The sequence below is a fragment of the Mauremys reevesii genome, linkage group 12 (genome assembly GCF_016161935.1).
Source record: "Mauremys reevesii isolate NIE-2019 linkage group 12, ASM1616193v1, whole genome shotgun sequence".
In the NCBI taxonomy this organism is placed as follows: Eukaryota; Metazoa; Chordata; order Testudines; family Geoemydidae; genus Mauremys; species Mauremys reevesii.
In genome coordinates this window covers 31,976,655-32,003,233 of record NC_052634.1, presented here as the reverse complement: position 1 = coordinate 32,003,233, position 26,579 = coordinate 31,976,655, and the positions used below count along the sequence as shown (strand labels likewise).

Here is a 26,579-nt window from a genome sequence, read left to right as displayed (position 1 = left end):
GGTTCCAGAGCCGCAGAGCCTGCCTCACCTCACCTCAGCCGGGGGGAAAGAGTCACACTCACAGGTGAGCGCCTTCCCCAACCCCTCCCCCTCCCTTCCCAGAGACCCCAGCAGCCAATCCCCTCCCTCAGACTGTGCTGCATTCGGCTCTCTCTAGGACCCAGCAGCCCTGCTCTTACATGCTCCACTGCTTCCCATCTGTCCAGACTCCCAGCAGAGCAGTGCCCCCAGACCTAGTGGTGCCCTAGGCAGCTGCCTATGGCTAATGACGGCCCTGGAGACATGAGAGAGAGAGATCAGGCTAGAGCAGAAAGTGGTTGGGGGGGTGTAGGTGAAGGGTTTGAAATGCAAGGAGAAGAAAAATCTTTCTCCTGCTCCCTCTCATCAGAGCATCTAAAAACCAGATGAGAGATACCTCTCCCCCACTGCAACATCAACTCTGGTGGGCTCGGGCTGAGGAAGGAACTTCTCTCCCCAGCAGCTCCAGCACGCCTGGGCTGGGCCATGGACACCTCCCCGCACAGATCTGGTGTGCCTGGCCTGGGACAGGGGAGGGGCTCCTCTCCTCTCCATTGGGGACATGGCGGGATGAGAGATGTGACAGGGCTTTACGGGAAATCATTATTTGCCTGATTCATGTGCCAGTCCTAGTCCTTGCTGACCCAAACGAACGGTTTATCATGCATGCTGATGCCAGTTTGGAGGGTCTGGGAGCACTCGCCTACCAGGAAGTGGAAGGTAAATGTAAATCTGTGGCCTTTGCCAGCTGAGGACTGTCTGATAGCGAAACTCGCTATCCCATCCACCAGCTGCAGTTCTTGGCCTTGAAATGGGCCATGACTGAGAAATTTCCAGACTACTTGTCCGGTGCTCAGTTTCAGCTATGGACAGAGAACAATCCACTGACTTCTGTGTTAACAAGGGCTAAGCTGGATGCTACAGGGCAGAGATGGGTGGCTACTTTTGCTAGCCATAACTTCAGCATTCAATACCAATGAGTTGGTATAACAGGGAGTGTGATGTATCAGGATCACCAATTCTTGGCTGGGGGGGAGGGTGTAAGCAGGGTCAGAATGAACTCTACCCTGCCATCTGTTGGTGATGTGATGCAAAGGCATTTAGTTGCTGATGTGCATGGTCACACCCACCCCGCATTGCATGATGGGGGTGCTTGTCCAAATGGTGATTTTGGCTGCTGTGGGATCTCCAAACTCTTTCTTATTAGGGCAAGAGTAATCCTGGTGACATGAATCAAGAACAGTAGAACGGTACTTAGCAGTTCTTGATTTCAGAACTCACCCAAACCAACATAAAAATCTTTAGACAAGACACATGGGTTCCAAACAATAGCAAGTTAAAAGAGATTGAAAATCAATATTTGTGTTTTGCACCATGGGATTCTTTAGCAATCTCTAAACACATATTTTATGGTTTTCTTCTCTTTAGTTTAAAAATAGAATTAATTATTATTCTTTTTTAAATAATGTGTTATAGCATACACTGAAAATCTTCAATGCAGAAGCAGGAATTTTAGTTATACTTAAACAGGTTGTCTTTGATGGTACTTAAAAGCTAAAGTTGGTGGAAATATACCGCTGCATAAGAACCTGGTAGAAAAGTTTTGCTGGAAGAGTTAGCAGAGCGAGATTGTTAGTCACAGGTCAGTGGGTGGGTTTATGGAAATACTGGACTCTTGGACAGGAGCGGGGGCGGACCACAACTTCTGTGGCACATGCACCACCTCTGCAATTAACGTTTGCTACCTCACTCCCTAACAACACACCTTTTACCTCAGGACTAAAACACACCGTGAAAGAGATCTAACGGCATAAGCTTAGGGTGAGCAACTGCAGCACTAACAACAATTTGAAGAGATTCAAAACCACCTCTGCCTCTGTTTTTCCACGCCAGGGACAGCAGAAAGGACATCAGCAGCACCTACAAGACACCAACAAACATCCATTTCTACCTCCCTCCATGAGTGGCCGTTAGGAACCCATACCCCTAAATGGTGAGTACTTTTCAGGAGAGGGTGACGCTCTCAGGCCTCAAATGCCAGGTACAGTTACTCTGTGCTTGATCCAAAATCAACAGGAAAATACACTGGATTACTCCTGCCCCAATAACAAAGAGACTGGGGATATCGCAGCAGCTGAAATGACCGTTTGGACAAGCACTCCCATCATGCAATCCGGGGTGGGTGTAACCATGCAAATGACATCAGCCCAAAAGGCCTTGACAACACATCACCAACAGATGGCAGGGCAGACTTCATACTGACCCTGCTTCAACTAGATTGTGGCAAAGATTCCAAAACACCGAACGTTAAAACTCACCAAACGCGGGTCAATCCATCCTCATCGTCGTAACCGCTCGTTATATTCCACACCCGAACGTAGCCCTCATATGGACAACATACCCTCCTAACTCAGTATCTGTACGTTAACCTTTTATCCCCCAGTCAGGGCTATTGTAGATTATGTATTCCTTATGCCACCCGATCTTAAACTGAATTTTGCATCCCTTGGGTAAGCTGTACGTTGTTCCCTGAGCACCAGAAACTTCTATGCCGAAACTCTGTACTGTACACTTTTTTTTTCTTTGAACGTCATCTTAATAAAAAGTTGACTTTTGTTCGAGATCCCGGCTCCTGTTCCTTTGCAAGGCGTGTGCGTTTGCTCCGGGTTTTAGTCTGCTAATACAGCGGGGGGGGCGATTGAGCCAGAGGCGCTTGCCTGCTGCAGACACGGATCCAAGGCTGAACCTCGTCCCCCACAAGCTTGAAAGCTTAACTGAAAACTGTTTAAGAAGTGCTCCCATCTCCGGCACTCAGCTACCCAGCTCCCAATGGGGTCCAAACCCCAAATAGATCCCTTTTACCCTGTAGAAGCTGTAAAATCCTGTGACCAGGGCAGCTGCCTAGCAGCCTGCGCATCTGCCTGCCAGCACGAGAGCGCGTAAGGCACTAATCCGGATAGTGGCGGCTAGGTGGCAGGGGGAGGGTGTGAAGAAGCAGCAGAGTGGCGCAGCGGGAGCGTGCTGGGCCCATAACCCAGAGGCCGATGGATCGAAACCATCCTCTGCTACGTGTGCGCTTGCTTCTTTTCCCTCTGGGCCTTCAAGTGAGCCACACAAGCTGGGCCTGTGAGGGAGGGAGAGCTCAGTGGTTTGACTATTGGCCAGCTAAACCCAGGTGTGTGAGCTCAGTCCTTGAGAGGGCCATTTAGGGATCTGGGATAAAAATCTGTCTGTGGATTGGCCCTGCTTTGAGCAGGGGGTTGGACTAGATACCTCCTGAGGTCCCTTCCAACCCTGGTATTCTATGATAGGGTCACCAATGTTCAGAGAAACTAGCACAAGCTGGGCCCATGGTGTAATGGTTGGCATGCTGGAATCTGAGTTCAAATCTCAGTGGGACATTATGGTAAATCCCTGGAGATCCAAGCGCTTTCCTATCTCCAGCTGTATAAGAATGAGTTGTTTACCTTGTGCTGAGTGACTCATACCCACTGGAGCCAGGTCTTTGGTTGGAATGGGGTTTAGAAGTGGCTATGGTTTGACTGGGTGTTTGGGATTTCTGATGCCCACAAGTTTGGCCCTTGTGCTTTCTACCACACTTTTCCTCTTGCCCACATGGCGCTTGAAGAAAGGAGTGTCAGGGCCAGGTTTCATAGTCAGGGAAAGGCAGGAGGGAGGCAGAGTCCCAGGCTGGAGCCCAGCACACCTCTCCTCCTCTGGGCACCTAGGACAGAGGCGGCTGGTGCTGACAGCTCCAAGGGAAGGCTTAAAAGCCACAGAGCAACCAAGGGCAGGGCAAGAGGAGAGGAGAACCATGCCTATGTGTGGCCAGCAGACAGCCACAGAGACACCCAGACAGGCTGCTCCCTGGCATGCCGAACCCCCACTGAAAACCACCCACAACCAGCTGCTGATGCTTTGTGGCCAACATCAGAAGATGGGAGGAAAGCAGGGCCAGCCCCCCTGGTGGGGCCTCTTACTGTTCCCAGTCCAGGTGCTCACTTTGGCAGTGGGGCAGGAGATTTTACCCCAAGAGGCTTTTCCCCAGCTGGCGAGAAGCAGAGAAACACCCAGGCTCCCAAGGTGCTATGTAGCAAGTACCCTCCAGCACAGGGACAGGCGCACACTTGGAAGAGGGAAACTGCTCCACACACTAGCCCGGGCAGCCGCCCATTTTCTTTGGCAAGTCAGGAAGGCCAAAGGCGAGACTGGAAGCACCTGGGGCTCATGCCCCAGCCTTTGTGACACCCAACCCCCAACTCCTTCCCGGGGCTCTAGCTGAAGCCAGAGCATTGGCCTGAGCGGCCAAGAAGAGGTTCCAGCCCTGAAGGGATCAGGACTTTCAGTACAAAGGTAAAATTGCACAACCACGAAGGGACTCGAACCCTCAATCTCCTGATCCGAAGTCAGATGCCTTATCCATTAGGCCACGTGGTCACAGGAACAAAACCTTTCCAAGCACTTCTTTGGAAAAGGCCGACACTGTGTTTCTCAGGTCCTCTACTGAATGGGGCCGAGACTCTCTGGGCACAAGAAGTCGAGTTCCCAGCGAGATGTGAGACAATTCTCTGGAGCCAGGTACAGGACTTTGGCAGGGAGGCTCAGGCATGAGGGACTGGGGTGCAGCGGACAGACCAGCTATCTAGGTGCTTAGATTTGGTCTCACTGAGGAGGAGGAGGAATCCTGCTGACAGGCAGTGGCTGTGGAGAAAAAGAGGGATCTCCAGGCTGCTCAGGTCTCCTTCTTCCAGCTCCTCATCTGGCTGAGCTGCTCCACCGGCCTGGACAAGTCCTCTGCATGCACAGCAAATAGCCCAAGAGCCATTGCTGCCCAAACCTGTGCTGGGGGGTGAGCTTCTGTCTTCCCTGTCCCATCTGCCCTAGAACAGACCTCTAGATTGAGAGAGACAGTCAACAACGATTAAGGCTAAGATTATATAAAGGGGGTCACAGAATCTGTGACTTTCAGAGATCTCAGTGACATTTTCCGCCTCAGCCCTGGGGCAGGAAGACTGGGGCTGTCGACCAGTGGGGGCCTCACAGCTATCAGCCACCAGTGGCGGAAGGGGCTCCCACAGGCCCATGCCACCACGGCTGGACCCCACAGCTCCCAGCTGCTGTGGGTGGATCCCAGAGCTCCCAGCCACCACATGTGACAGGGGGACCCTGGAGCTCCCAGTGGGATGAACAGGTTATAAGTCCGGTCAGCGGTGCTGCGGGGCTCAGGCAGGCTGGTCCCTACGTGTCCTAGGGCACCGCGCTGCGCCCTGGAAGTGGCCAGTAGGTCCCCCCTGCTGCACCGCTGACCAGGAGCTGCCCGAGGTAAGTCTGCACCCCAACCCCCTGCCCCAGCCCTGAACCCCCCCAACCCAGAGCCCCTTCTTGCACCCCCGAGCCCTCACCCCCCTGCCCCAGCCCAGAGCTTCCTCCCACACCTGGAACCCCTCATCCCTGCCCCCACCCCAGAGCCATCACCCCGTCCTGGACCCCAACCCCCTGCCTCAACCCACAGCCCCCTCCTGCACTCTGAATCCCTCGGCCCCACCCTGCAGGCTGGAGCCCCCTCCTCCACCCCAAACCCCTCATCTCCCCACAGCCCCCACAGGCAGACCCTGGAGCTCCCAGCAGCCATGGGTGGCGGGGAGCCCCCCAGCCCCACCCCACTGCGTATGGACCCTGCAGCTCCTACGAGTGACCCCAGAGCTCCCAGCCGCTGCGGAGGGACCCAGGGTTTCCCAACAGGCCTTGATGGCGGGAGGACCCCGCAGCCCCACGTCGTTGCTCACAGACCCTGCAGCGCCGCAGCCCCGGGAGCTCCCGGCCGCCCCGGGCAGGAGAGGAGCCCCCGGCGCTCAGACACCGCAGGCAGAGCCCGGAGCTCCCAGTCACCGGGGGGGGGGGTGAGGAGGAGCCGCAGCCCCGGGAGCTCCCGGCCGCCCCGGGCAGGAGAGGAGCCCCCGGCGCTCAGACACCGCAGGCGGAGCCCGGAGCTCCCAGTCACCGGGGTGAGGAGAAGCCGCAGCCCCCGGCCAGTGCAGGGGGCCCCGCAGCTCCCCGCCGCCGCGGGCGGGCGGGCGCCAGAGCCCCCCGCTGCCATCGGGACCCCGCGGCCGCCCCGGGCAGGACCCGTCACCCCGCGACCGGGCGGCGCTGAGCTCTGAGCGCACAAGGCCCTGGCGGCTCCGCCCCGCATCGCTGTCAGACAACGTCACCAATGGGAGCTGAGTCTGTCAGAAACGTCAGTGGGGAGGGCCCAATGGGAGACCAGCTTCCAGAGACCCGCCCCGCGCGAGGGCCAATGGGAGATCAGCTGTCAGAAAACACTAGGCAGGCCGGCACCAGCCAACCAGGAACCGCCCCTCATCTCAAGGACCCAGACAGCCCCGCCCCCACCTGTCCTATGTCCCACAGCAGCAGCCAGCGCCGGGTGGCTCGTGTAGCGCCCCACAACAACCCCCAAAGCAGAGTCTCAATTCCCCTCCCCCACCGCTGCTCTTCATTAGGTAACAAGAACCCCGCCCAGGCACCAAAAAAGAAAGAGTGACAACGCCCCCCCGCCGCCCCCTCCCCATGTCTGGCCACACGCTCCCAGCTCAGGGTGACCACACACCCCATCGGGGCAGGCTCTGCTCAGCCCGGCTCCCCACAGCCTGCACTAAACATGTGGGGCCCAGCCCCAAAACTTACTCCTATTTTACCCCAATGGCCCCAAACAGCCGCTTTTAATATGCAAATAAGGTGCTGCCACACTCAGGCCTCTCCCCAGCTCTCCTGTGGAGCCACCCGGCAGAGAACCAGGTGATATTTAAATTAGCCAGGACGTCGCTCAGTCATTGCCCTCTGCTCCCAGCAGGTGGCGCCGGAGAGCTCCGAGCTCGCTCCCTTCCCTTTCTCGCGTCGGCTTCAGCCCCCGGGTTACAAACGCACCAACCGGGGAGCAGGAGTGCGGGGCTGCTCCAGGGTGACCAGATGTCCCATGTTTAAAGGGACAGTCCGGTTTGGCTGGACTTTTTCTTATATAGGAGCCTATTACCCCCCACCCCCGTCCCGTTTTCCACAGTTGCTTTAAGGTCACCCTATGGGGCTGCTCTGCGGGGACGGACTTGCACACTTGGGATGTTAGTGCAAAAAACTCCTCCTGGGCTGAGTAAAGGTCAGAGACCCGCCCTGAGCCTGCCCTGAGTGGGGGTCACCCAAACCGACCCTCACTCGCCAGGCAGGTGTCACCTGCTGCCTGGGGAAAAGGCAACACGCCCCCACTCCCCAGCTCTGCGTGGGCGGAGAGCCAATGAGAACTTCTATTAAAAGGGAAAGAGAATCAAGCCTGAGTTTGGGAAAACCCCACAACCACATTCAAATCTACGCTCATCAGCAACCCCCCACCCCAGAGTACACTGGGCAGTGCTGTGCCTCAGTTTCTCACCTTGCAGTGTGACAGGCCAATCCAATGTTCCTTTAACAGACCCCTCCGCTCTCCTTCCCCAACCCCCACTCCCCTTGGGCAGCAAAGCCCCAGGGGTGGGGGAGGGAGGGGAAGGCATCAAGAGAAACCTCAGCTTCTGCTGCCGACACTCCTTCAACTGGCTCTCGGTTTGCCCTGTTCACTCTGCGTCGCTGCCGCTCCACGGCATTGTCCTTCACCCTGCTGCTGAGAGCTCCTGTGTCGCCACTTCCCCTGCTGCCACCTGCCTGTCTCCTGCAGCCTCTGTGCGGCCACCTAGTGGGGGAACCTCGCTACAAGTGCAGCCTGGGCAGCCTCTGTCATTGCAACACCATGGGCAGGGCATGAACCGCCAGCTGTGGGAGACTAACGCCCTGCCCTGCCCCTTCCACCTGAGGCCCCGCCCCTCCTGCAAACACCCCTCTGCCCGGCGTACACCAGCCCTTAGATCCCTCTTGGTATTTCAATGCAGGCACTGACCTGTGAGAGGAAAACATCAGCTCACAAACACAGAGACTGAATTCCCCACATTTAATCTCGCTGCACTTTCCAGAAAGTCTCAACATTCATTTAGTTCTTGCTAGGACAGAGAAAAAATAAGTGACACTAAGTTTTTGGCTCAGTTAAATAAAATTAAGTGTTTAATTAACATAGTAAAAATATGTCCTGATTCCGCTAAATAACACCATAACATGAAATAAGAAGAGACAAATCTTGTCAGTGACGACTAATTTCGCAAATGATCTTCCCATTATTAATTTCCACACCGCCCCCATTGGAGGTCTGGGCACCTCCAGTGTCACTGCTCTGCATTCACCTTACCCTAGAATTGTTCTCGGACATTCCCAAATATGGAAAATTGTGCAGTTCACAATGTGAACAGTGACCCCGGCTCCTTCCTGCACCTGCTCTACATTGCTCCACAGCAGCTTCTCCCCCTGCAGAGTCACCCCAGCACTGCAGTGCAGCCGCCCAGGGTTTTGCAAAAATTAATAATACAGAGTTTGGAGGAAAGTAAACATTTGTGAGTTGTGGAAATAGCAAAAGGCAACAGTTGTGGTGTTACAAGAAGGGTAGTTTTTGGTTTAATAATAAAACCCAGTTATATAAATGTAACTGTATGTGCAGCTCTGCGCACTCACGTTGGATGGAAGCTTAGTAATTAAATTATACAAGAGGGTCAGGTAAAGTGGCTGCTACCATCACTATGTTTTGTCCCGAGAAGCCTTTCCAGCCATTCTGAGGGGAAATGGGCCCTTTGCCCACAGAAATGGTCTATAGGGGACGGCTGCAGGCAGCAGGCGGAGAGATAATCTCATCAAAATGATTTGACTCCTGGGTAATGTAAGCAAAATCACTAAAGGAATGTCCAGGGTTTCTATTGGCACTTAACTTGCCTGCCCCTGGCTGGCTCTGGTTGTACAAGATGGACGTGTAATCAGGGTACAGTTGTGTAAAAAAAAATTATTGCAGTGCAAGGGCTGTTAGACAAAACAAAATGTTTTGTGTAATTGTGTAAGGTTTTAAAAACCTAAACTGAGACTTATGGTTTGTAACATAATGTTATGAAGGTTAAACTATGGAAGGAATGTGCTTTTTCCCAGGACATGTGCAGTGTATATTGGAGAAAGGGTAAAAGAAATGCAAACAAAACATGGTACTTAGCTCAAACCCTATTAGGGCTCCAAAGGGAGCCACAATAGGTTGAGGTTTCTTTTTCAGATCTGTATGTTTTGAAGCAGAAGATGAAAGTGGAAAGTAATCAGAACTCAGGTGGAAGTTGATTGTGTCCCTTTTAAGACAGTCTCTGAGCTGCTGATGGCTTTGGATCCAAAAGCCAAGCCCGAAAGCCGGTGTGAATGCAAATGACCTAGCTGATGGGGGAAGGAGAGAACTGCCCATCAGTGGCAGCACAAAGGAGGCGGAGCTGCAAATAATAAATACATCTGGTCAGCAAACAAGCTACTGGAAGACTCAGATTGTGGCCCTCCAGGAAAGGGAGATGAAAAAACAAGTCAAGTCTGAAAATAAGGGGGACAGTTAACCCTAAGGAGTGTGTGGGTGTATGTACAGTGCTAAAGCTAAATCTAAAGCTGTCTCTCAGCTATTACCTGAGGATAAACTTAATGCTTGGTACAGCAGAGAAACTATTGCAAACTTGGTCTGTTGTACAAGAGGGGAAACTGAGGCACACCACCTCATGAATTTCATAAATGACCAGTGAGGGGAGTAATTCACTATCTGACTATAGAACAAAATAAGGACAGCCTGGAGGTAATTCTTCTGTTTTTCCTGCAATTAGCAAGGAAATTTGTAAAAGGAAGTGGTATTATTATTATTAAGCACTAATCTGTCCCCACGGGGGGTGTGTGTGGAAATTGTTTCTTTTGTTTTTCAGACACTCTACGAGCAAGCTGGTGCCAGCAAAAGACTAAACCATAATACCATGAATCTATGTTTTGTATTGTTTGTCTGTGGTGTTTGTCTTGTTGTTAGCATTGTTGTGTTTCAATGAACAGAAAACCTCATGACATGGGTGAGGATGGCTTCAAAAGGCTGACCTGGGGGGAGATGTGTGTGGAAATTCAAAATGCTCTCCTAGGAGGCCAGCACCTGTGCAATAGCTACCGTGGTATCTGGAAGTGAATCGGCAGCTAAGGTGGGCCCCACAAGCCATATGGGAATAATGAGAAGGGGATATGCTCGCTGGGAATCAATGGAGGGGTGTGTAAAATGGTGTAAATCCAGAGAAGATGTTTGAACGTGCCCCTCCCTGATGGCCGTGGAGGAGCACACCCAATGGCCCATGGTAAGGGGTGGACAATTGGGTGTACTGTGTATGAGGTGTTTTGCTGGAAATGTACATATTACTGGGGGCACAATTACCCCAGCCCCTAACCAAATTCCACACTACACACTGCTCTCTGGGCTTTGGTGCACAGATAGACCTGTGAATCTTACTGCTGTGAATAATCGAACCAGCGCATACAGCCTGATTCCACACCACGTGGTTAAGTTGGTTTGGACAATAACCCATTTCTCTGTGGACATTCAATGGACTTATGATATGGACAAAAGCACGAAAACCTGCAGCGGCAGCGTATTGCAACTGGGCACGTTAAGAGCTTGACCCCGTCGAAGGAGGAGAGGAGGTGTTTCAGTGGTGGCCGGGATGTTGGACCATGCGGCAGTGCTCAGGTCTCTCGGTGTTGCTGTGGATTATTACAGCGGCTGGTGTATTGCTAAGTATACTTGTGTGACGTTGCCTATGGAAATAACCTAGAAGTAATGGAGTAAGCCCCTCCCCCCTGTACTAGACAACCTGGACCCAACCTTCTCGGGCCCACTATAGTGGGAAGTCTGGAACGCTAATTGGAACGGGTGTGGCACGTCCGTACGAGAGAAGGTGCAGGGCACTGTACTACGCACGGGGCAGTGGGACAATGGAATATCAACACCTTCCACCTTGAGGCCTGGCCCTATCAGGAAATGTGTCACCACGTGTCCTATGTCTTGCTAAGGGGGAGAATGGGAACAGGGACACAGGCAAGGCTCTGTGGTGTCAGGGCTGGGATGGGGACACTGAGGAAGGAAACTGGAATCATTGCTTGCTGGAAGTTCAATCCAATAAACATCTCATTGTTTGCACCTTCGGACTTTGGGTATTGCTGCTCTGTGTGTACGCAAGAAGGACCCAGTAATGGGAGGGTGAAGGGATAAACCCTCTAACACTAACTAACATCTAACACCCATTTGAACCTCTTCTTTTCACACCGTTGCTCATTCTCAGGGGCTGCTTTGTCTCCAGACAGATCCATTCTCTTTCAGAACAGCCTTGCTCTTTTCGTCTGTTTCACTCACTGAGGTGTCAGAGTAAACACTCCTCTTCCCTCTAGTCTCAGACAAACACTAGTATTAACTGTTTGCTACTGATGGGTTTAGAAAGCATTTATCAAGATGCCATTTCTGGGGGATTTTTCCCAAGATCCAGTATTTTGTGTTCAAACATCTCCTAGCTCCCTTGGTGAAAATAAGGCCAAGGTTTCCTTGTAATATACAGTAAGAAGGCAGTTTTTCACCCCACATGGGACTTGAACCCACAATCTCTGACTTAAAAAGCCATTGCCTTGTCCATTAGGCCACTGATGAAAGAATGGAAGCTCTATCTCCTAAATGCATATTTCTCATATTAACTTGGAAGCCAAATACCCTCTTTCTGCACCTTACAGAAATGTCTGCATCCCCTGGCAGCGAGGCTACTGGGCAGGTCACTTACAGAGCTGAGCACCACCTTTCTGCCAGCCATCTTTAGAGAAGAAGGCTCTTTTCCCTGACAGCCACACAGCGCTGCCTAGCATCCCGAGAGCCTCCCTCGTGTTCTCCCGCAGCAGCCGCCTGCCGGTGTGGGTGGGAAAAGGGGACCAGGAAGCACTGCGGCCTCATTACGGGACAAGAGGCCCTCACCATGCCCAGGCCTGCCTCTTGCCTTCAGCCCAGGCAGCCAGAGGTGCCAGGGAGCTCCCTGGCAGGCCGCCGCCTCAGCCAGGAAATAAGGAAAAGGGGATGAATGAAGAAGTTAGGAAATAACAAGGAAATGAAGAGGTTTGTCGAATGGGTTTCTGCCCAATTTACCATCTTCTCAGCTACCGCTCAAAGTTAAAGACCTAAAGTAACCTATTGGCATAAGTATAGATGGTTGGATGGGAATTAAAAGGAGCTGCTGTCACAAGTGTTAGGTGCCTGCAAGCAGCATGCAGACCATTTAAAAACACCACAATTAGAGGCTCAGATGAAACGTTTGCCCTAAATCAGAAACAACAATAGGAGGACCAGCAGAACGCCACTCTAGGTTCATGGCAGAGTAATGGAGGCTGTTAGAGGCAAAAAGTCATTCCTCAAAATTTGGAAATCAGATCCTAGTGAGGATAATAGGAAGGTACACAAACTCTGTCCTGTTAAGTGACAAAGTGTAACAAGTCAGGCCAAGAAAGAATCTGAGAAGCAACATGCTAAAGACACAAAAGCTGAGCATAAATCCGGTCAATGCGAGTCCTGGTCTGTCCCCGCAGAAAGATGAACCCCCTCTGTGGCTGGAGTGAGCTCCTCCAAGCCAACCTCACTACAGACCTGTGCCAGGTAGTGCTCATTGTAAAAATATTTCCTCTGACAGTTGGGAAAATGGGACCAGCGGTGCTCAGGCCGGCTGACACAATTAACCCACCCTCCCCCTCAACAACAAACACCATGCAGCCCAGAGGAAGGGAGCCTTTGATCTTCCCTCTCATGCCTTAACTGGAGACCATACACACTAATATAGCAGTAACCAGTGCCACAGAGCACAAAGCCCACCAGTAATGCCCTCCCTGGTTGGAGCTCCACCACCTTCTGTACTCGCACCGCGAATGTGAAGAACAAGACTCCAACCCCATCGTTCTTCCCTGGCCAGGAGGCCCTTCCTCCCATCACCCTCTGCCCAGCAAGCTACCCTAGAGTTGTTAATGTGCATTTCCTGAACACCCACCATGGCCAAGTCCAGCTGCTCCAAGGCACTGAACAGCAAGTGCCTCCTCCTGGACCCCCAAATCCCTTCCACATGGCCACTTTCACAGATGCCCCTTCCCTGGTACTGCCCTTGCTCAGCTGCGCAGAGGAGTTTTCACCCCCACTCCCTGCCTGTCACTGCCCAGCAGCCCTCTGGCACCATTCCTGAGGGTCACCCTGCCTTGCTCTCTCCCTGACATATTGGGAAAGGCAGCTCCCATCTCTCCTTGTTAAAGGTCAGGTGGGCCAACTAGGGGCAGAAGCCCATTCTATGTTTTCCTACTGCAGAGCCCAAGATCAGAGACTCACCATCAGTGCCACCCAGAGGGGAGGCAAGCAGGGCAATTTACCCCAGGCCCCATGAGAATACAGTATTGCAACTTTTTTTTAATTGAACGGGCTCCCAAAAATGCTTTATTCCAGACCCCTAAATGCTCTAGGGCAGCCCTGCTCATCTTGGGTGCTGACACAGCACTGTGCTCCCGGAGAACAAGCCAGCAGGGCACAAAGAGGGATGAAAGGGCCTACCAAAGCCTGGGATTGAACCAGGGACCTTTAGATCTTCAGTCTAACGCTCTCCCAACTGAGCTACTTTAGCAGCTGTGTGGTAATGTTTGGGCCTGTTGCTTCTCTGCCCGGGAGGTTTTTGCAGCAGCTGCACACAAAAAGGACGTCATTGGGAGGTGCCCATGAAGACAAGACTCGCTTTTGCCTGCCTTGCTCAGCTTGACTTGCTGCCTCACCCCATTCCTGCCCTAGTGCCCGGGTTGACCTGGTGGTGGAAGGGGACTGGGGGCCAGTGGCGCGGGAAGGAGGTTGAGCTGGACCCTGAGCTAGACTAGACCCTGGCGGTGAGAGTCTGGCCACCACTTGCCACCCCACCCTGTTGTCCTGGCTTCCCCCACTGGGCGTCATTTCGGGAGGGAAGTGGGGCTTCTGCCTCCCCTCCCCGATTTTCACACCGCAGAGGAGTGCGAACAGGAAAACGAACGGCTGCTCCACACCCCCACCGGAGGAACCCAGCGCCCTTAGCTGTGGGGAGTAAGAAGTGGCTGTTGGCTGACAGGGCCTGTCCCCGAGGAGCTGGAACAGCAGCTGGCGCCTCCCCCTCGGCTCCAGGCTGTGGGAAATGCTCATTGCCTGGCTGCATGGGCGGCTGCTGCTCCGTGCTCTGGAGAGCGTCTGTATTGCTCTGTCAACCCCCCATCTTCACTGAGCCAGTCTGGTAAGGTCCCAAGTGCCCCCTCCGGCCTGGCAGCTGAGAGTCTGTGCAGACATCAGCCCCCCTGCCAGCCCCACAGGCAGCAGCAGCGCCAGCCCCCCAGCACCACAGGGGCACTCAATGCACTTCCTGTGGGGAAATGGCTCCTTGGCGTCCAGCTGCTAGAGTGAGAGCCAGGAGAGAGCAGTGTCTGGCTCACCATGGGGGAGAGAAGAGACCTGGTGAGTGCGGATCTCCCTCAGCCTCCCGCGCAAGGCTGGTCAGTTGTATTGTCACTGTGACAGTCAGTGCTTCCCTTCAGGGCTGACCCTAGAGGGATCTGTGACAAAGCCCCCTCTTTCCACCCCAGGCCCTGCCCCCACTCCACCCCTTCCCCCAAGGCCCCACCCCTGTCCCATCTCTTCCCGGCTTGCACCTTCCTGCCCCATTCCTCTCCCTCCCCCACCTCTTCCCGTCCCTGCTCCTCCCCATCCCCTGCCAGCCCCTCCTGCACCCCACTGAACAGCTGATCACTGGCAAGTGGGAGGTGCTGAAGGGGAAGAGCAGGAGCTTGTCAGCAAGGCCTGTAGTGGGGTGCGGGGGGAGCTGGCTGCCAGTGGGCGCTGAGCACCTATTTTTTCTCTATTGGTACTACAGCTCCCATGGATTCGCTGACTCAGCTTCTTTCACACCCTGGAGAGAGGAGCAGAACCAGGGCTATGTCTGATCTATGGGGCACCAGGTGAGTGGCAGAGGCTTCAGGTGCTGAGACACAGTGTGAGGTGGTGTCCCAGGGATCTCCATGAAAGGAGCAGAACAGGATTTCCTTGGGGTGGGGAGAGAATTGAGAGTGTCTCAGGGGGTTGTACAGAGGTATTGCCCGGGTGAGAGACTGGCTAAAACACAGGCCTTGCTGTGAGCAGGATTTGAACCTGCGCAGGGGAACCCTATTGGATTTCAACTCCAACACCTTAACCACTTGGCCATCACAGCTGTGAGCACAAGACTGCCTGAATGCCAGAGAAACTGGTAAAGAATCCCAATGCCCAGGTGTGAAGTCATCTGAACTACAGAATTCCCACAGCAAACCTGGCTCCCAAAGCACAGGGGGGATTTGGGGTTTGTTCTCTTTGCTTAACTATGTCAGATGTATTCACCCACGAAACCTCATGCTCCAATATGTCTGTTAGTCTATAAGGTGCCACAGGACTCTTTGCTGCTTTTACAGATCCAGACTAACATGGCTACCCCTCTGATACTCCTAGTGACACTCTCCAATGGATACCCATCCTCCACCCACTGTGAGGTAGGTAGGAGCGGTTCATTATTATCCCTACTTGAAAGAGGGAGAAGCTAAGGCTGAGAAAGGAGAATTGATTTGTCTTAGGTCACACAGCCAGCCAGTGGCAGAGTTGGGAATAGGACCCAAGAGCCCTGATTTTGAAACTAACCATCAGATCGTGAATTTCAAACACTGAATGACCTGAATAAAGTGCTCGCAGATGAGCTCCAGACGAACAACAGTGCACAGTAATTATTCAGCAAGTATTTGAGGAGAACTGCAATGTTAGAGAGAATCATGAACTGCTCAGAGACCATTAATGCAGCAAAGCACTAAAATTTGTCAACATATAACAGGTTATGACTTATTTCCTTGGTCTTCAAAGAGAACAACAAGGACCTGAGTCTCCTCCCTGTCAATAACCCCCTGCTCAGCCAATCAGGGTAGAGACAGGATGGGAGGCTGAGGGTTCTCACCAGAGAGCTCAAAGGATGGCCCAGGTCACCGGTGGGGATCACTGCCCAAGCACTATTTCAGTCCCACATTTTTGGGTGAACCTCCCACAGTGGGAGCTGCAGAGCACTCCCCCGCAACACACACACACACACACACTGCTCCTGGTGTTGGGAGGGGAACAGGTGAAAGGACAAAAAAAGCAAGAGACGAAGAGAAAGGAGGAAGGGATGGATGGAGGAAAAGGTGAAACAAAAAGAACAAACCCTAAGGGACAAAATCCCAGGTGCGGAATAAAATTCTGCCTCCTTAAGTTCCTGTTTTCCATGCCTAGAATTCAACTGTCACCAGATGGATCAGACTGAACAGGTTTCAAATCTCAAGGAGGCTCTTACCTTCTAAACAGGGATGGCTGTTTTCTAGTAAAATCAGGAAAAGGGCAGGAGAAAACTTGAAAGAGGTTCCTCCTGGCGCTCACGTACGTGAACCCGAATACTCTCTCAGTCCTCAAAGAGAACTTGAGAAGGAGACTTGCTGAAGCAAAGCCACAGGGGTCTCTGAGGTTTCCCTGGCCCCTCATCCCTGTCCTGCCTGGCTGATGTCAGCATCTCTCTGTGAGGTCACCACCTCCCCACCAATAGTCTTTGACCAATAGTCTGAGGTCCTGCAAAAGGACTTTGTGATGTCACTGCCACACCCCTCACTTGCTGTGCAAATGTCCTGCCCCTGGCAGGCACTTTGGAGGTTTGAGCTACTCCCTGTGGATCACCCCACTCAAGGAGCGTTCGTTCTAGGAAGCAAGCCGGCTAGACAGGAAAACATCAGACGCTGCTCCCAATGCTACACTCAGTTTTTCAGAAATTAGTCAATTTTATGGCCAGAAGAGACCATTAGAGCATCTAATCTGACCCCCTGCATATCACAGGCCTCCTGAATGACACAAGAGCTACTTTTGGGGCAAACACATTCCAGAAAACCATCTAGTCTTCATTAAATGACATCAGGAGATGGCAAATCCACCACTTTCCTTGGTAGCTTGTTCCTGTGGTGAATCATCCTCGCTGTTGAATATTTGTGTCTTATTTGTAATATGAATTTGTCTCTTTTCACCTTCCAGCGATTGGGTCTTGTTATGCCTTTCTCTGCTCGATTAAAGAGCCCTTTAATAGCCAATCTCTTCTGTCCATTAAGGCCCTTCAACACTTCAGTGAAGTCACCTTTCAATCTTCTTTTGATAAGCTAAACAGGTTGAGCTCGTTCAATAGCTCACTAGAAGGCAATTTTCTCCAGCCCTCAGAACATTTATTGGCTCTTTGGTCATCAGATTCCTGAACTGCAGCTGGATGTGGCTCTTGTTCTTCTGCACAGCACAGCTCCTGGAGAAAGGGATCTGCAAATGTACATTCCTATGATATCTTTGTTTAATTGATGAAAACATAAACTAGACACTTAGAGGATTGGAACGGATTTCAGCTGATGGACAGCTTCGCTAGGTTTTTATGCATTTGGACAGAGAAATGTTGAGTGTTTACATTCATATCAAGCACCCCCGTATAGTGGAGCTCCTGAACAGAATGGAGAATGGAAAAATAAATGTTTTCCTTTTTTTAAAAAAAAGAAAGAAGGTTATAAGAGAACACAGGAGTTTGAACGAAGGACCACTCGAGCTGCAGTTAAGCACTCTACCACTAAGCTATACCCCCATGACAACAGGAGTATAGAATTGTGATCTCCAGGACTTTGAAGGACAGACCCTGCTTCATTGAGCTCCGTTGCCATTCCCAGACCACAGGTGGTTTTAAAAATGGGGTTTGATTAAACTTCTTAAATGTGGCAACCACCACAGCTTGCGCACCCACCGATATAGCTTCTCCCACTGACATAGCTGCCACCTCTTGGGGAAGTGGATTAACTACACCCACAGGAAAACTCTCTCCCCTCAGCATAGAGCAGTGGTTCTCAAGCTGTGGGTCAGGACCCCAAAGTGGGTCATAACCCTGTTTTAATGGGGCTGCCAGGGCTGGCATTAGACTTGTTGGTGCCTGAGGCTGAAGCCAAAAGTCTGAGCCCCACCACCCAGGGCTGAATCCCTCAAGCTTTGGTTTTGCCCTCCCTTAACTGGGGCAGGGCTCAGGCTTTGGCTCCCCCCTGCCCCTGCCTGGTGTGGAGGGGCTTGGTCCCTCTTTCCAGGGCCATATAGTAAGGTTTGTTTTTTTTTAGCTGAAGGGGGTTGCAGTGAAAGGAAGTTTGAGAAACCCTGGCATAGAGCCTCTGAATATGTCTAGACTTGGCTCCCTGTGACACCGTGGGTGATCAGACACTGAAAGTGCAGCCATGGAGACACCACACACCAGCCTTGCCCAGCAGGCAAGAATCAAACCTCCACAGAAAAACACCTGTTGTTTTCTAACCCATCTCCCTAAGCCCTCAGCCACCACCACTTAACAAAGGGGCTTTTCTACACTATGGTTCTGTTCTCACTGAAGGGTCATTTCCAATTGTTTGCTCAGACCAGCATTAGGGAAAATGGTGCCCTGAGCAAAGCTTGTACTTTGGCACTTCCCCATTGCCCCTGGATGATCCCCACTCCCCCTTTACCGCTAGCTCCTGCACTCCCAACCCTTGCACCTCCTTCACCCCTAACTCCTGCCCCCTCCTGTGCCCCCTTTGCCCTTAACTCCCTGTGCCACCAGCCATTGCCCCTCTCCTGCAGCCCCTTCACATGGTTCCAGTGCTGGGGGCCCTGCACTTGTTCTCCCTTTCCCTGGGCTTTGGCATCACTAGCCCCTGCTTAGTGAGAAGGGTTCAGTGGTTCCCAAAATGTGGGGCATGACTCCTAGGGGGACACAGAGGAACATTCATAGGGGCACCTCAGGGTCTGAGCCAGCCCCCATGGAGGGAGCAGCACTGAGCCCCACTCTGTCCCAGCTCTTCCCCAACCCCACCCTCAGCCTGGGGCTCTAGTGCCCAGCTTGGCCTCGACCCCCTTATCCCTGTCTGCACCCCTCTCCCCAGCAAGCAACAGCCCCACTCCCAGCCTCGGTTTCCGACTGTGGTTTCCGAGGGTCCACAGCCATGGATAAGAGGGCACAGAGTGAAATGTTTGGGGACCCCTGGTTTAGGATGATGTTCTCAATGGCTTCTATGCAGTCCAATAAAAGCTATTCCTCACCCACCCAGCCCTCCATCAGGACAGACTAGGTATGTTCTGCTGCCCCTCACTCATACAGGAAGGATAATAACTTTTCATTCCACTCAATGCTAAAGTGATTTGTAACCCACCAGCAGCCAAAACTGGTCATTTTGGGAAAGTGGCTCCATCATGCTGCATAGCTAGGCAGAGTAGGTGTGTCTGTGCAAACACGGTCTGTTCCTGAAGTCTTTCCCCCAGCTCCTCACTAGATGTGAGGGGGGAGCTCATTCAGCCCCTGCTTCCGCTTAGTGTTTAAAAACTCCTTATTGTCCCTAGCTCTGCTGGCCTTAGATTTCTCCTCCTGTCTTTTTCTTGTCAGCTCAGATGAGGTGGCCGAGTGGTTAAGGTGATTGACTGCTAATCCATTGTGCTCTGCACGCATGGGTTCGAATCCCATCCTCATCGGATGCTTTTAGTCGTCGCCCCTCCTTTGTAGACAAACATGTACCCCTTTGGTACAATGACAGATCAAACAATGTTCCTTCTTGCAAACAAAAACCTTCTCAGAAACTCAGAACTCCCTTGCTTTAAATAAAATGTCTAAATCCCAGATTTCTTAAAAAAAATTTCTCTAGTGCTGTATTTCTTAGTTTTTATCTCAAAAGGGAACATCCTCATCATCTCCCCCAAACACCCTGGGACCTGCCCAAATTATTAAAATACCCTCAACCCAAGCAAGGCCAGAGCAGTGAACCAGAGCTAGTGTCTAGGCCAAGCTGCTCTGAAGGAGGCAACTCAAACATTTTCTCCCTGCTTCCCTTGGCAAGGTCTGACTCAGAAAATAAAATTCCGCAAACTGAAAATTTTCTGCTGAAAAACCAGTACTAGTCTGGTTGGGGACTTTGGTTTGCAAGTATTATTGTTATTATTCTCTTCTGATTTCTGAATCAGTTCAGTTCAGTCTTTGTCCTCCAGGTGTGTTTCCAGCTGCTGAGTTGTGGGGGAGAGAGGCCAAGTCATGATGTCTCTTCCCCTCTTTCATAGTTTCTTCCAACTTGCTAGGAAGCTCCTTTGCTACAATGTGAGTCAAGCAGTGTCCATTGTCGCTGTGCTATCTCGGAGAAGCCTGCATTGTACACGGTTCCTGGGATAGTCCTTGGGAGTGTGGATCCCTTCAATGGGCCAGCAGCGAGTCTGGCTCCTCCATTGTCGCACCTGAAAGGCTGGTGGGGGGCATTTCCCAACCTCATAACATATCCCAGTAACGCACACAGAGCAAAACTTCATAACTTCCCAACCAATGGGAGCACACACAATCCAACACAATATTAATGTTCAACAGATCAAGACTTTTGAAATGATACCTCACCAGGCAGACTTTGTACAAACCATCTCATCATTATATGAGAGTGGTGAATATGGGGCTTCCAGGTGCTGCTTTGAGCACAGCGTGCCACACCTGGGCTTACACTGCAATGGAGACGTCCCCTTAGAGTCCATCTCTCCTGGGAAAAAGATGGCAGCAGGGCTGGCCTGGGTCATCTGACTTGGGCTCCTGGAGCTAAAGCTGAGGGGCTAAAAACTGTGGTGCAGATATTTGTGTTCACGCTGAAGCCTGGGTTCAGAAACCCTCCCCCCTCGTGGGGCTCAGAGGTTGGGCTCAAGCCCATATGTCTGCACTGTAATTTTATAGTCTTGCAGCCCCAGCTCCATAACCCTGAGTCAGCTGACCCAGGGTTTGGGACAGGTGCCCTGGGCCTGTTAATCACAGTGTAGACATAATGTTAGGATATGACTTCAGTGGAATGAAACACCCATGGCTGGCCCATGTCATATTAACCAAGGTCATGTGGCTTTGGCTGTAAAGTTGCAGTGTCCGTGTCTGGGCTCAGGCTCAGTCCCCTGCTCTAGGAGCCCAGAAGGGTGGGAGGGAGTTTAGCAAGTGGAAATGGTGAAACCGCATTGAGGGGACTGAACCACTGACCTATCAGCTCTTAACTCCCAAACTTTCAGTAACTCTATTGTCAGTGCCTGTGAGTGTAATTTAAACCATAAGAACAGCCACACTGGGCCAGACCAATAGCCCATCTAGCTCTGAATTTTGTCTTCTGACAGTAGCCAATACCAGGTGCCCCAAAAGCAGCACTGGGAGTTGAACCCAGGATCTCCTGTTTACAAAACAGTGGATTTAACCAGCTAAGCCATGGCGCCTGCTGTTACTTAAAGCCTCATGTCTGCCCACACCTGACTCTCTGTCAATCCCCACTGGGCCCTGACAAGCTTTGCTCGTGTTTGGATTCTATAAAGCAGAGGAGCAGGGAAAGGTTTACTCCCGCGTTGTGTGAGTGATCCTTTGCACAGTTCTACGCTACAAAATTAGGTCGGTGTAATTACATTACTTAGGGGTTTAAAAAAATTACATCCCCCCCAAGCAATGCAGTTTTATCAACCCAGCCCCAGGGCAGACAGCGGCTCAGCTATCAGAACTTTCAGGAGCTATGAAAGGGGAGGGGCCCATGGCTGTGTAGCAGGATTGGAGGGCAGGCAAGTTCACGGCATACTGGTGAAGGCCAGGTATGGTGATATAATGATCAGCAGCATTTACACTAACAATTTGTTGCTTTAAGTTTGCTGCAAAAAGCTCTAGGCCTCTTGTCGAGGTGGTTTTATTTTGTCACCAAAACAGGGTAGTTTTGTCGCCAGACGTGGCATTGCAGTGTGTGCACCAGCCACAAGCTGCCGACCGAGGGAGCGTTGTGTGTTTTTCACATACCTGAGCAATATAATGATGCTGAAATAACTTTGTAGTGCAGACCTGGCCAAAGATTCTCTCTCTCACACACACACACACACACACACACACACACACACACACACACACACACACACACACACACACACACGCACACACACACACACACACACACAGAGCTTGCAAGGAAAACCTCACCTGCTCCTCTGCTTTGCAGAATCCAAACACAAGCAAAGTGTGTCAGGCCCCGGTGGGGTCTGGCAGAGAGTCAGGTGTGGGCAGACACTGTCCTTTAGCTACAGGCAGGCACTGTGGCTTAGCTGGTTAAAGCGATTGCTTTTTAAACAGGAGATCGTGGGTTCAACTTGCAGTAGTGCCTAGGGGAGTGGCTTTTGGGGCACCTGGTGTCAGCTACTGTTAGAAGACAAAATGTAGAGTTAGATGGGCCTTTGTTCTAGCCCAGTGTGGCTATTCTCGTGGTTTAAATTACACTCACAGGCACTGACAATAGAGTTACTGAAAGTTTGGGAGTTAAGAGCTGATAGGTCAGTGGTCCAGCCTGTCACAGATGACCCCCTCCCTCTGGGACAGGGGCAGGTCTGAGCTCTCACACCAAATGGCTCATTGTGGCTGCCAGAATCTGTGGGCAGCTCATTTAGTTTATGCTGAGGGTTGAGCCCTGCTTTGTGCTGTAGCCTATAGGACTAAACTGCTTGTGTGTATATATATATAGATATCTATTATTTGATGTATTGTATTAGGTTTATAGATTTATATTAAAATAAGTTTGCCTGTAATGCAAGAGACCTACAGGCCATATCCTGTATGTTAAGCTAAGGCAAAGTGAGCATCTCTAGATTAAGACCTTTTATTCAGAAAGCAAAGTTGACCTATAGCTTGTTACCTAAATAGCTGAGTACCCACGCCTATGTCTATGACCTTTTATATAGACTGATAGACAATGATGAATGGCATAGGGGGGGTTTCCCACACACTTAACAAGTACACCACAAGAGACTGATACATCCGCTGAGTGTGGGAAGAGTTTTAAGCAGAGCTCTGCCCTGATCACACATCAGAGAATCCACACAGGGGAGGTGCCCTACACATGCTCTGAGTGTGGGGAACGCTTCAGTTATAGCTCAGCCCTCGTCTCACATCAGAGAATCCACAGTGGAGAGACGTCCTACACGTGCTCTGAGTGCGGGAAAGGCTTCAATCGGAGCTCCAGCCTTATTAGACATCAGAAAATCCACATATGAGAGACCTGTAATAAATGCCTTGATTCCGGCTGGCCAAAGATTATTTAAAAAAAAATCACAAATGAAAGTTCCCACCGAGTGACCTTTGCACCATGTTCCCCGTGGTCTCTCAGCTCCCCTAGATGAGTTGCCTGCTTCTGCCTTTTGCAGCTCCCTGTTCTTTATTCCCCATCACCATCCCAATCCCCCTGTTGTTCAATTGGTTAGGTCAGTATTTTTTCTAAAGGGCTGGGAAGACGAGTCCCTAGCAAATGGCTTGGAACTAAGCACGATACCCCTGCATTTGGCCCCCAAAGCAGTTGTGGCCCAGGCCCTGCAGGAGGGGACTCCTGAAGATATCGCCTTCCTAATCAGGTGCGTGTTGCCTATTATTTGGGAAATGCAATTCCTGTCTAGGTGGGGATGGGGAAATGGAAGTGACATTTCGGTTCAGCTCACCCCTGGGAGATGCTGCAAATATGTAGAAAATGAAATCCGTGTTGAATGTTCTATAGCTGCAGAAAGAGACCTATTTTCCATAGATACCTGACATTTCGTGTTTTACAGGGATTCTAAACTGCACCTGAATTTAGTCCCTAATTTAAATCTCTGCCACCAGATTAAAGAAATGAAAGGGCATAGTTGGGGGAGTTATACCTCACTATCACTATTGATACGTTGTGTGGTTGGTGAAGAATTCTACACCAGAGACGTGTAAAATTACTCCAAGAAAGGTCAAAGATTCGACAAGAACTCAGGGAGAAACTGCAGATTTTGATTTTCACCCTAGAGATGGAAGCTATGGTGACCTGTGGCCCAGGTAAACTATTTTTAGAACGCTGCTCCCTAGTTAAGTGGCATTGGTCACACTCCTAAAGGACGCCATGATTAAATTGGGAACAACTGTCTTTTACCATTTGGATCCAAAGTTTCATGAAGCACAGAGAGAAACAGCTGATTCCTTCAGAGCCATTCCGTGCCTATGGGTCCCAATCTGGCTGACTTGCTGAACAAGAAGCAGTTCCATGCTGGGCAAATGATGGTAGCCAATGAGGGAATGTATCAGATTCCAAGTTCAGACCACAGGATACATGAATGCTGACTCCTGACTCCGTGGTTTGGTCTCTTAGTTTTGCTATTAAGTCTTAAGCATTTGTATCACTTCTCCACCTCCTGCTACTTTGAAAGATTAGAAAGTGTGAAAATAGAGCACAGGTGGTTTTTCTCATGATTCAGCCTTCTCACGTAGTGTGAGAGCCCTTCCACCTACACTTATGGGAGAAGACCCAGGGCGAAATGAACTCACAGAAATGGAAGGCTCCTAGGTTATTGCAGAATGTGATTTCACACAAAGCTCACTGGGTGGAAATGGGAATTAAGAGAAAAGTGCCCTATAGGTTTATATTTTGTAATCTGAATAAGTTGTTACCAGCAACAATGAAATTAAACATGAAGTTAATTAGTGTAAAGTAAGAGGCTGATCATGTGATAAGATGCAGGGTTACAATATAATTCAGGTTTTCTTCTAGTTCTCTCCCTGCCCCTCCTACTATATTGGAAATGGTGGCTAATCTTGAAAGTAAAACCTCACTCCAAAGGAATTAGAGTGGGGGAACATGGGAGAGAAATAGCATGTATGAAAATAGAGCCCCAGTGTAGACTGTAATTATTTCTATTTCAAATGGAATTTATTTTGATAAACTTTAAAATAAATATTCTATGAAGAGGAATATAGCTTGTGTAACTTTCAACTGACTTAGAGGGTAACAGCCACAGAGTTCCCCAGTTCGCTTGTTTGCTAAACAAAGACACGTCGGGCAGGAGAGGTCAGAATTTAAAGTGGTGATGGATGCAGGATGATTGATTTTTGCAACCAGTTATTTTTATGGGTGCTGAGGCCCCTTTTCCTTTTGAGGAGGCAGCTGTTAGAGCCCAGCTGCTTAACCCTCAAGCCTGGCCATGGAAACCTCCCCGTAACTGGCCTTATGTATCAAACATGAAAGACACCTTTGGGGTTCGCACGTCCACATGACATGCGGTTTACGGCAGCAGATACTTGGAGAAAACTGCCGGGCTCAGTCGGGCTGTTCCAAACTGACGTTGGCCCAAACTCTGCCTCACTTCGTCTAGAGTGGGTCATGTGACGAAGTCTCCATGGCAACTAATGGCCAGGCCCGTCCCCTCTGCAAGGGGATGCTAAAGGTGTGGGAGAACAAAGAGATCAGGTGACCTCTTGGCCTGGGAAGGAGACAAAGCCCAGAGAGGAGGGGCTGGAGGGGGGTCGGCAGTTTTGGAAGCTGGCTGGGAAATGGAGGGGAGCCCCCCTGGGGCTCGGGCCTCCCAATGGGGCTGTGGCCTCCCTGGGGCCCCAGATGGACCTAACTAAAGGGGTTCCTGTTGTCTGTACCGGCAAGACCTGGTTTGGACTGTGTTCCTGTCATCTAAATAAACCTCTGTGTTACTGGCTGGCTGAGAGTCACGTCTGACTGCGCAGTGGGGGGGCAGGACCCTCTGGCTTCCCCAGGACCCCCCCCGGGAGGACTCGCTGTGGGAAGCGCACGGAGGGGCAGAGGATGCTGAATGCTCCAAGGAGAGACCCAGGAGGTGAAGCCGTGTGAGCTTCTTGCCCTGCAGACAGTCTGCTCCGAGCGAGAGGAGGCTCCCGAGAGTCCTGACTGGCTTTGTGGGGAGCAGTTCCAGAGCATCGCCCGGGGACTCTGTGACACCCCTCACTCCCGACCCGCAGCCCCTGCTATCCCAGTCCAGACCTCCAGACTCACAGCTCTGCTGGTGCCCCTCACTCCCGACCCACAGCCCTCTGAGCTCCTCCCAGCTTTAGCGGTGCCCCTCACTCCTGACCCGCAGCCCCCTGGGCTTCCTCCAGCTACACCAGTGCCCCTCACTCCCGACCCGCAGCCCCTGCCATCCCATTCCTGACCTCCTGTGACATTATGAGTGTAATATAATATTTCATTGAAAGGTGACAGGGCCAGAAAGTGTTAATCAACTCACCTCAGAGACTGACCTGACCCATGGGTGAACCTTAAGGACTGGTTAGGAAGATCTGTAAATGAACAGAACTTTGAAATGCAAGTCTGCACTGTTAGAGGTAGAAGGGGAGATGTTTGCTCAGGTCTTGTGATGTCAGCAAACAAGTCTTGTCTATTGCTGTAGTTTTAATTCAAAGATCAAAAAAGGAATATTAACATTTATGATGATACTTGAGTGAAATAGTATTATTGTCTCTGTGTCTCTTTGAAGGTTGTGCTAACCTGGATCTGAACTGTTTAATGGGTAAATTACCCTGTGCTAATTGTCAGGATGTTTGGGAGAAGGAGTTAAGCCTATTGTTTTCTCAGGCTGAAAGGCTGCTGGAAATATATAAGAAGCCTGGGACATGATCCTGCTTCATCTCAGATCTGCTTTGGGTTTCAAGAGGGGGAAACCTTAAGTCATAAGGATTGAGATCCCCAGTCACTGACTGGAGCCACCCTGAATATGGACATTGGACTATAAC

At 51.2% G+C, this 26,579-nt stretch overlaps 5 non-coding genes and 1 pseudogene across 5 annotated transcripts; 2 read left to right on the top strand and 4 right to left on the bottom strand.

Annotated features, from left to right (window-relative positions):
- The window catches only part of LOC120375680, a 1,085,709-nt pseudogene that overhangs the window by 881,204 nt on the left and 177,926 nt on the right, over window positions 1-26,579 (bottom strand).
- TRNAM-CAU lies at window positions 3,015-3,086 on the top strand. The gene has a single exon. It is a non-coding gene; the product is annotated as a tRNA-Met (tRNA).
- TRNAR-UCG lies at window positions 4,383-4,455 on the bottom strand. The gene has a single exon. It is a non-coding gene; the product is annotated as a tRNA-Arg (tRNA).
- TRNAF-GAA lies at window positions 13,526-13,598 on the bottom strand. The gene has a single exon. It is a non-coding gene; the product is annotated as a tRNA-Phe (tRNA).
- On the bottom strand, window positions 15,113-15,194 carry TRNAS-UGA. The gene has a single exon. It is a non-coding gene; the product is annotated as a tRNA-Ser (tRNA).
- On the top strand, window positions 19,453-19,534 carry TRNAS-GCU. Its single transcript has one exon. It is a non-coding gene; the product is annotated as a tRNA-Ser (tRNA).